Here is a 9,416-nt window from a genome sequence, read left to right as displayed (position 1 = left end):
GGAAAGCAGTTGATAGATGCAGTTATTGGGACCAAGCTCTTGAGTGGTTTCTGGGTCTCTGATCACCTATCAGGTGAGTCTAGAGCAAGGCTCTGAAGCCAGCTCCAAAAAGGGAACAGGAAAATGGCTTCTTCTCATTAGCTGACTAGGTGACAGGTTTGGGGTCAGGCAGGCCAGGTACACATTTCAGCTCCTCACTTACTATTTATGTAACCTTGAGTGTATTAACTGTTTTTGCTTTCCATTTCTTTAGTTCAAAATGGGTATAATAATAGCTTCCCCCTTTCCCCTTAAAGTTGTTGAAAGAATTATATAAAAAAATATGGGAAATGCTTGGCATGTTGTCTGGCACCAAGTACTCCAAAGATGCGAGCTATTATATTGACTATATTACATTTTCTTTAAATAGCACTTGACTATACAAAATTCTTCTCTGTCAATGAATGTGTCCTTGCTCTCAGTACACTAAGCACATCATGACTATTCTTGACAAGTTCTTAGAACTTCCTCCCCTAATCACTACCCATGAGAAACAAGAAAAATAGACATGAAGTCATAATTAAACCCCAAATACCTCACATGGGTTTAGGGAATGAATTAATCAACTGAAATAGGCTGATAAGAGATTAGATAAGGAGTTCTTAAAAGAAAAACAAAGGATGTTGCAAAAACTGGTAGAATTGTTTCTTATTGTGGGGTTGCTTTTTAGTGATCTTGGTGGCCAAACAGGCAAGGAGAGAGTAGCTCAAATTCCCAGGTAAGCAAAACACTTGTTTTCATTACTCTCCTCAAAACATCTATCATTACTAAGTCTGAAGCGACAAAGTATTGTCCTAGAATCTTTGAGTGAGGTATTTAAAAAATGAAATACTATCCTAGAGGACAGCAAACAGGAGAGTACCATTATCTTCCCTTGGAACATGCCGCCCAGGCGCTCAGCTCCTCTCCTGAGAAGCAACCAGAGTTACCAATTTCTTATGCATCTTTTGGAGACATTCTGTACAGAATCAAGCAAAAGAACTTTTACCCCCTTTTTTATACAGATGGCAACAAACCAAAGGCATTGCTTCATATTTTATTATTCTAGTCAACAATGTATCTTGATAATCATTGTAAAGTCAATACTGAGAACTTCCCCATTCTTTTCATGGCTGCAGAGTATTCTCTCTTACGCAAATACCATCATTCACTGAGTGAATCCCCTCTTGATGGACACTAGGGTTGTTCTCAGTCTTTTGCTATTACAAAAAGTGCTGCGATACATAACTTCCGACTTATGACATTTCTCACCTGTAGAGACAGAACATTTTTAAAAAGTGTTCCTCAATTCTTTGGGGTCAGGATGCCCAGACACTCAGAAACCTGTGTAGGTGATGCCCCTCCAACACCAGGCCAGGGCACCAAGCCCCTGGCTGCGGTGAGGGTGGGTTGCCAATGGCTTGACGCTGTCTCTTTCTCCAGGGTGCCACCCTACTCAGATTACCCTGCATCTCGCCCCAGCAGCCGTGACTCACCCAGAGGGATGAAACTACTGCCAATTCTACGTGCATCTCATGCTCCAGGGTGCCCCCGGGATCACGTTGAAGCTAGACTTGGGTTGAAGGTACCTTCTCTCTTGGTTTTATCCTGTGCCTTCTCCTGATTCCCTTAGTCTTTTCACCTTGAGATTCCCTCATGCACCCAAATTCCTGCTCTGCCTTGAGGGTACCCAACATAAGACAATATTTCTCCTACGAAAAATGTACATACAGATGTCAAAGAGAATTTTACAGATAATTTCAGAGAATTCACTGGGCCTCTAAGTTCCAGATCAACACAGGGCTTTACTTTGAAACATCCGAAAACATTCACAGTCTCACAAATACCACCTCACATCAGAGATTACATTATAGTCAGCTATTTGTTCTGTACTTTAACTTCTCTATTTCCTTTTCAGTGGACGATGTCGACTTGATTAATTACCTTTAGAAATTCAAATATTTTAATCGTTAATTGGACTGTTCACAATTGATGGGTTAAGAAGTGGAAATTTTTACCACAAAATAGGCTCCAGTTCTCAAATGCATGCCCAGGGTAAAGTGTTTTCCCCTTTGGGAAAATAGTGGAAATGAGTAATCTTTCCAAGTTGCTTCAATATCTGATAGCCTTTTGGGGGGAAATGTGGGAAGTATTTTCTCAGTCTTTTGAGGTTAGATGCTCTGGTTTTCTCAGAGTTCCATAGAATTCTGAAGGACACATTCTGCTGTAATTTGCCAGTTTTTATTACCCAGTTTTCAAAAGTTGTAGGAAAATTGCTTCCTTAATCATCGGTAAATTCAAATGCCACACATTCTTCCAGTTGGGTTTAATGAATCAAATAGGTCCTGAAGAATGACTTTCCTAACCAAAATGGCATCTGAGTAGAGCAGTCTAAGTCTCCATGTCAATTACTGGAGCTTTGTTTTTAGTGCTGCCAGATGTGAGGAGAAGTGATGGATAGGAGCCTGGATACTAATTATTAATAATAACAAGAGCAGCATTGATGGCAGCTGCTGTTTACAGAGCATCTGCTACCATAGCACCGTGCTAGGCATTTGCTAAACAGTTTATGTGCATCATCTGGCTTAAACCCTCACGACAACCCCGTAAGATAGGGCTCACATATGAGGAAAACAAGGGGCCAAGAGGTGCTTCTTTTTCAACCTCAGTGATATCAAATCAAGAATCTCCCAACCTCTGCCCGATAAAAAGCAAACGGAAGGATTACGATTGTGATTGCCACATTATGGATGGAATTGAGTGGAAAAGAAGGAAGAAGTTAGGAGAGATGGGCCGGGAGGACTTGATGAAAATGAAACTTACCCGTAAATGTGCCGTTGGCGAGGCTTCCATCTCCACTGACCATGGAGAGGGTCTTGGGGTGGCAGGGGCTGACTGAAGACCCCTCCAGGTCTGTAAAAGGGGGATTCTGAAGTGTGAATTAAACATAACCTTCTCCCTTCTGCCCTCCAGATTCTGAATCCATTTAGAAGAAAATAGGAGTAATAGAGGGTGCAAAATATCTGCTTTCAGGATAGTCAAGCTGATTGGAGAGCATGACTGGAACTTTGGACAACGTAGTGGTGTAACCCCATCCCCCAGTTTAAACTTTGGGAACTGGGCACAGGAAAGCAGCCTGGAGAATTGGGCACAGCCTCACACTTGTGGGACTGAGACTGTGAGACAGGCAGAAGGAGGAATTTCGTGCGTGACTTTAACTCATTAACTTTGCTCAGCAGAGGACCTGAACATCCAACATCCAGGGCCCAATGAATGTCAAACGCTAGTCATCTCAGCAACCAGATAAATCACTCTCCCCCTAGGGGAGGACTGAGAGTTTAAGAGAGGGACCAGAAACATTGTTCCAGAAGCCCTTCCTCTGGAGAATAGGCCAGATGTTCACTCTCCTCCACAGACATATGAAGACAAATATGAACCTCCTGCCTCAACCCTCCCCAGCAGGAACCTCTGCTGTGAAACCCCACTTGCTCAATTTTAATTTTCTTCTAACAGATGCCACATATCCCAGGAATTCAAGACTGAGACTCAAATAGAAATAGAACAGAAGCATAAAGATACAAAGTGCCTCACATTCTCCACTACTGATGAAAATAAACTGCTGTTCACATGCCGCTCAGGTGCGGTATATGACAGTTGGATGTAGAAACACATGCAGCGTATAGCCCTTGGGGAGTGGTGAAAATGTTTTAGACAGGAGAAAATCTAGATGACCTGGGGTATGGTGATGATTTCTTAGATACAATACCAGATGCATGATCCATGCGAGAGATAGTCGATTAGAAAGACTCCATTAAAATTAAAAGCTTCTGCTCTGAGAGACTGTCGAGAGAATGAGAAGACAAGCCATGGACCGGGAGAAAATATTTGCAGAAGACACATTTGTAAAGGACTGTCATCCAAAATATACCAAGAACACTAGATGGAAAATAGGCATAGGAAACGTTGTTCAATATCATTTGTTATTCAGTTCAGTTCAGTCACTCAGTCGTGTCTGACTCTTTGCAACCCCATGAACCGCAGCACACCAGGCCTCCCTGTCCATCACCAACTCCCGGAGTTTACCCAAACCCATATCCATCGAGTCGGTGATGCCATCCAGCCATCTCATCCTCTGTCATCCCCTTCTTCTCCTGCCCCCAAGCCTTCCCAGCATTAGGGTCTTTTCCAATGAATCAGCTCTTCGCATGAGGTGGCCAAAGTATTGGAGTTTCAGCTTCAGCATCAGTCCTTCCAATGAACACCCAGGATTGATCCCCTTTAGGATGGACTGGTTGGATCTCCTTGTAGTCCAAGGGACTCTCAAGAGTCTTCTCCAACACCACAGTTCAAAAGCATCAATTCTTTGGCACTCAGCTTTCTTCACCATCCAACTCTCACTTCCATACATGACCACTGGAAAAACCATAGCCTTGACTAGACGGACCTTTGTTGGCAAAGTAATGTCTCTACTTTTAAATATGCTATCTAAGTTGGTCATAACCTTCCTTCCAAGGAGTAAGCATCTTTTAATTTCATGGCTGCAATCACCATCAGCAGTGATTTTGTAGCCCAAAAAAATAAAGTCTGACCCTGTTTCCACTGTTTCCCCATCTATTTCCCATGAAGTGATGGGACCAGATGCCATGATCATAGTTTTCTGAACGTTGAGCTTTAAGCCAACTTTTTCACTCTCCTCTTTCACTTTCATCAAGAGGCTCTTTAGTTCTTCTTCACTTTCTGCCATAAGGGTGGTGTCATCTGCATATCTGAGGTTATTGATATTTCTTCCGGCAATCTTGATTCCAGCTTGTATTTCTTCCAGTGCAGCGTTTCTCATGATGTACTCTGCATATAAGTTAAACAAGCAGGGTGAGGAATTGCAAATTAAAACCACAACACTATACACATATTGGGCTTCACAGGTGGCACTAGTGATAAAGAACCCGCCTGCCAGTGCAGGAGATGTAAGAGACATGGGTTCAATCCCTGGGTCAGGAATATCCCCTGGAGGATGAAATGGCAACCCACTCAGTATTGTTGGCTGGATCCCGTGGACAGAGGAGCCTGCCGGGCTACAGTCCATGGGGCTGCAAAGAGTTGGACGCGACTGAAACAACTTAGCGCGCACGCATGCCTGTACCTGTTAGAATAGCCCAGATTCAAAACAGCGACAACACCAAACACTAGTGAGAATATGGCACAGTAGAAACTCCCATTCATTACTAATGGGAATGCAAAATGATTCTGTCACTTTGGAAGACAGTTTGGCAGTTTCTTAGAAAACTGAACATACTAAGCATACAGATTACCATATAATCCAACAATCATGCTCCTTAGTATTTACCCTTTAAGCCCAAAGAGTTGAAAATTTATGTCCACACAAAAATCTGCACATGGATGGTCATAGCAACTTCACTCATAATTGCCAAAACTTGGAAGCAACCAAAATGTCATTCAGTAAAGGGCATGGTGTGAACATAAAACTAATCAAATGAGAAAAGCAAAGACTTTTCATGAACTTGCTATAGCCAGGCAGTTGGCCACTCACAATTGGCTGGGACTCAAAGGCAGCAGAAGAGTAGGAAAGTTTATAGGCAGAAAAAAGAGGAGGCTTCAGGTATACCCTATTGGAGGCTGTTGGCATGGGGGAGCTCCAGAGGACTAGCTAGAAGTGGGGCATCCCAGGTGACTGGTTAGAGGACATATTTGGTTGGCCCTAAGTTGGAAGGTGTCAGTTATAAACCAAGTGCTGGCCACTAGAGGCAGATTATTATAGAAGTTATTGTTTAGCTCCATGGATTGTCACCGGAGATAGCAATCTGGCTTCCCTGAATCTGACTTATACCAGGCTGACTTCCTGAGTTGCTTACTGAAGATTCGTAGAGGTTGGCTTCCTGGGCAGTTTACTGTAGGTTATGGGTCAAAGTTCTGTTTTTATGTGGGGTCTGACCATTGTCTATTTGTATATTCAGTCTCTCAATGGATAAGTTAACCGTGGTGCATCAGACATTAGAATATTATTCAGCACTAAAAAGAAACGAGGTATCAAGCCATCAAAAGACATAGAGGAAACTTAAATGCATATTACCAAGTGAAAGAAGCTAATCTGAGAAGGCTATATTCTGTATGATCTGTCTGTATGACATTCCAGAAAAGGCAAATCTATGGAGGCAGTAAAAATATTGGTGGTTGCCAGGGGTTGAGGGGGTGTTAATTAGTTACGCAAAGAGGCCCATAGACTGAGGTGTCTCTAATGGAGAAGAAGGCCTATGTAAACCAACCAAAATCTAAGCCTGTAAATGCTTCAAGGTTAGGAAATGGAAAGCTGAGGACAAGCAATCACAGTTTGTGATCAACAGTCCAATAGACTCTAAGCTACAGCTTATCAAATAATTTTCTTTCTTTGCTTCACACCGTGTCTGTGTAGGTACTTCCCCAGCTCCTGCCTGAGGCGGGATCATCACCACTTTCCATTTGATGCTGCCCCACTTGAAGTGATGTTTGCTCTAATAAATTAAAAAAAAAATGTTAATATGCCTCAGTTTATGATTTAACAAGGGCAGGGGAGGGATGAATAGGCACAACACAGAGGACTTTTTAGGGCAGTGAAACTGTACTGCTTGATATTATCATGTTAGATATGTGTCATAATTTGTTAAAGCAGAATGCACAACGCCAAGAGTAAACCCTAATGTAAACTGTAGACTTTGGGGAATTATGATGTGCAGGTTCATGGATTTCAACAAATGAATTACTCTTGTGCAAGATGTTGATCAGTGGAGAATACTGTCCATGTGTTGGGGGAGACAGGCATATGGGAACTCTATATTTTCTGCTTGGTCTTTCTGTGAACCTAAAATTACTCTAAAAAGGAAAAAAGAATGTTTTAGAGCTAGACAGTGGTGATGTTTGCACAACATTGTGAAATATACTAAATGCTACTGAATTGTATACTTCAACAAGGTTAATTTTACATTATATGAATTCTGCTTCGATGTTGAAAACAAAAAAAAAAGGCAGGGGTGGTCACATACGAAACCAAAACAAAACCTGTAGTGAGCATCCTACATCTTCTTAAACTGTTTCATTGCTGGGACTCGGCCATGTCCAGGCCTGCCTAGAAGCTGGGAGCTGGGCTGCCTGAGGGACAGAGGTCCACTTGAGAAAGGACCTGCTCTGACAGGAAGGGAAAAAGGCAAGCTTGGTCCAGTAAGCCAGAGGGGAGGGTGATTGGAGAATTAGTTGTTTCTGGCCCTCACCTTCCCTGGTGTAACTGTGTGTCCCCTGTCTTCTAGGCCGACGGGGCTGCCCTTTCGTTTACCGTCGGGCCCCAGCTCTGCCTCGAAAGTAGGATATCCAGCACGCGCTCAGACAGTGCTGACGGTTCCCAGGGGTAGCGTTGTTCACACGTCCCGCTGGGGCCTCTCGCCACTGGTACCAAAATTCTGCTCTGGTTTGTCCTCCACTGCCTTTCACGCACTGGAGAAGGAAACGGCAACTCACTCCAGTGTTCTTGCCTGGAGAATCCCAGGGACGGCGGACCCTGGTGGGCTGCCGTCTATGGGGTCGCACAGAGTCGGACACGACTGAAGCGACTTAGCAGCAGCAGCAGCAGCCTCTGACCCATCTGCTACCTCTCCATGCCAGACTAGCTTCTTCCCAACATAGGTCCATTATTCCAGCTGAAGGTTTTGTAATGCTGGAACTGTAATCGAAAGGTTGACCTCTTCCAGGGCCTAGGAGTGGGCTCCTGTCCAACATTCAGAAATGAATTGTCCAGGGAGACAGACTGACTACAAAGTGAGAAACTTTATTGGGAAGAGGCGTCCGAGCAGAGAGCAGCAGCGTGAGGGAACGTAGGAGCCCTGCCCTACCGCGTGGCTCACAGTCTCAGGTTCTAAGGAAATCGGGTGAGCTTTCTGGGTTGTCTCTGGCCAATCATCTCGCTTGTGCCCATGTTCGATCTGACTCGGGTCCTTCCTGGTGGTGCCTGCATCTCTTAGCCAAGATGGATTCCAGCACAAGGATTTCTGGGAGGTTGACTGGACATATTATGGGCTGGTCTCCTCCTTTCTTTTGGCCCCTCCTGGATTCTTCCAGTTGGAGGTAGCTTGTCAGTTCCATGTTCCTTTTATGAGTCTGCTGTTGTGACATCACTTGTGACAGTGGTTATTATCCTGCCTGGCCAGGATGGGTGGTTTCAGTCATGGTTCCCTAAAAGAATTACATCAGTTTCCCTAAAGCCCTGGGTCAAATCCACCCAGGCCAGTCTCCAGGCAGAGGCCTCCCTCCAGCACTGGCCATCACTGGGCCACTGGAGCCTGTCCCTCAGAACAGAGGTCTGTTTCCCGTGTTCTCTCTCCTTGAAGTCTAGAACCATCTTCGCTCCTCCCCCTTCTCTTTTCTTCTGGACTGGCCCAGAGGAAACCAAAAGTCAGAGATCATGAAAACCAGGATAAGCTAATAGTGAAAACATGACATCATGTCAGAGGAGGAAACATTACACAAACAAATTCCAAAAAGAACTCAACCTCACAAGCAATCAGAGAAATACTCATTTAGTATTTAGCATATACCTACCAGATTGACAAAAATGAGAAAGACTAGCAATACCAGCTGTTAGCAAGGATGTGGAGCAACGTGTCTCTGCCACCCGCTGGTTGTGAGAGTCAAATGCAGTTAATGGGGAACCGTTCAGCAAGAGTGCACGCTCAGTGTCGCCGGCCTCAAGAGCCCTCCAATCGCTTCACTTCGTGAGGCAGAGCGGATCCTCTTTGCATCAACAGGAACATTCTGGACCAAGGTCTGGCCTCATCTTATCGTAACGTCTGCCAAAGCAAAGTCTCCTTGGGATGGCTCTGCCCCCATCTCCTTGGGCAACTGGCGCAAGAGGCAAGCCTGGGTTTCTTCTGCATCTGGTTCCCCTTGAGGCTCCCAGTGAGGCAGGCTGGGGCCTGGGATCTCTTGCTGCAGTGCTTGCAGCTTGACCAACATCTTCTCGAGCAACAGAATACAAAGAAATTATGAGGGACTAAAAATAACTGCAGACGTGCGCAATTGGGGCAAATTATGAACATGCATGCGTGCATGCTAAGTCAATTCAGTCATGTCCGACTCTTTGCCACCCTGTGGACTGTAGCCCACCAGGCTCCTCTGTCCATGGAATTCTCCAGGCAAGAATACTGGAGGGGGTTGCCATGCCCTCCTCCAGAGGATATTCCCAATCCAGGGATCAAACCTGCCTCTCTTATGTCTCCTGCATTGGCGTGCAGGTTCTGTGGCACTTGTGCCACCTGGGAGACCCAAATTATGAACAATAAGAAACTAAAAGGCCGAAGCCCACCTGCCACTTCTGAGGTGCTGGGAGCAAAAGCAAGGAGTTACAAACGGTCCTGCAC

The 9,416-nt window shown here is 44.7% G+C and overlaps 1 long non-coding RNA gene across 1 annotated transcript; it reads right to left on the bottom strand.

Moving 5' to 3' along the window:
• Window positions 1-1,963: 1,963 nt before the first annotated feature.
• LOC145509437 (uncharacterized) lies at window positions 1,964-8,120 on the bottom strand. The gene is made up of 2 exons (XR_014056087.1): window positions 7,278-8,120; window positions 1,964-4,863 (listed from the first exon to the last, which is right to left on the bottom strand). It is a non-coding gene; the product is annotated as an uncharacterized LOC145509437 (long non-coding RNA).
• Between the last annotated feature and the right edge of the window lie 1,296 nt (window positions 8,121-9,416).

The sequence above is a fragment of the Giraffa tippelskirchi genome, chromosome 6 (assembly GCF_054371585.1).
Source record: "Giraffa tippelskirchi isolate mGirTip1 chromosome 6, T2T-mGirTip1v1.2.pri, whole genome shotgun sequence".
NCBI lineage: Eukaryota > Metazoa > Chordata > Mammalia > Artiodactyla > Giraffidae > Giraffa > Giraffa tippelskirchi.
Note: the sequence above shows the minus strand (reverse complement) of the source record. Positions and strands in the feature narration are given on the sequence as shown.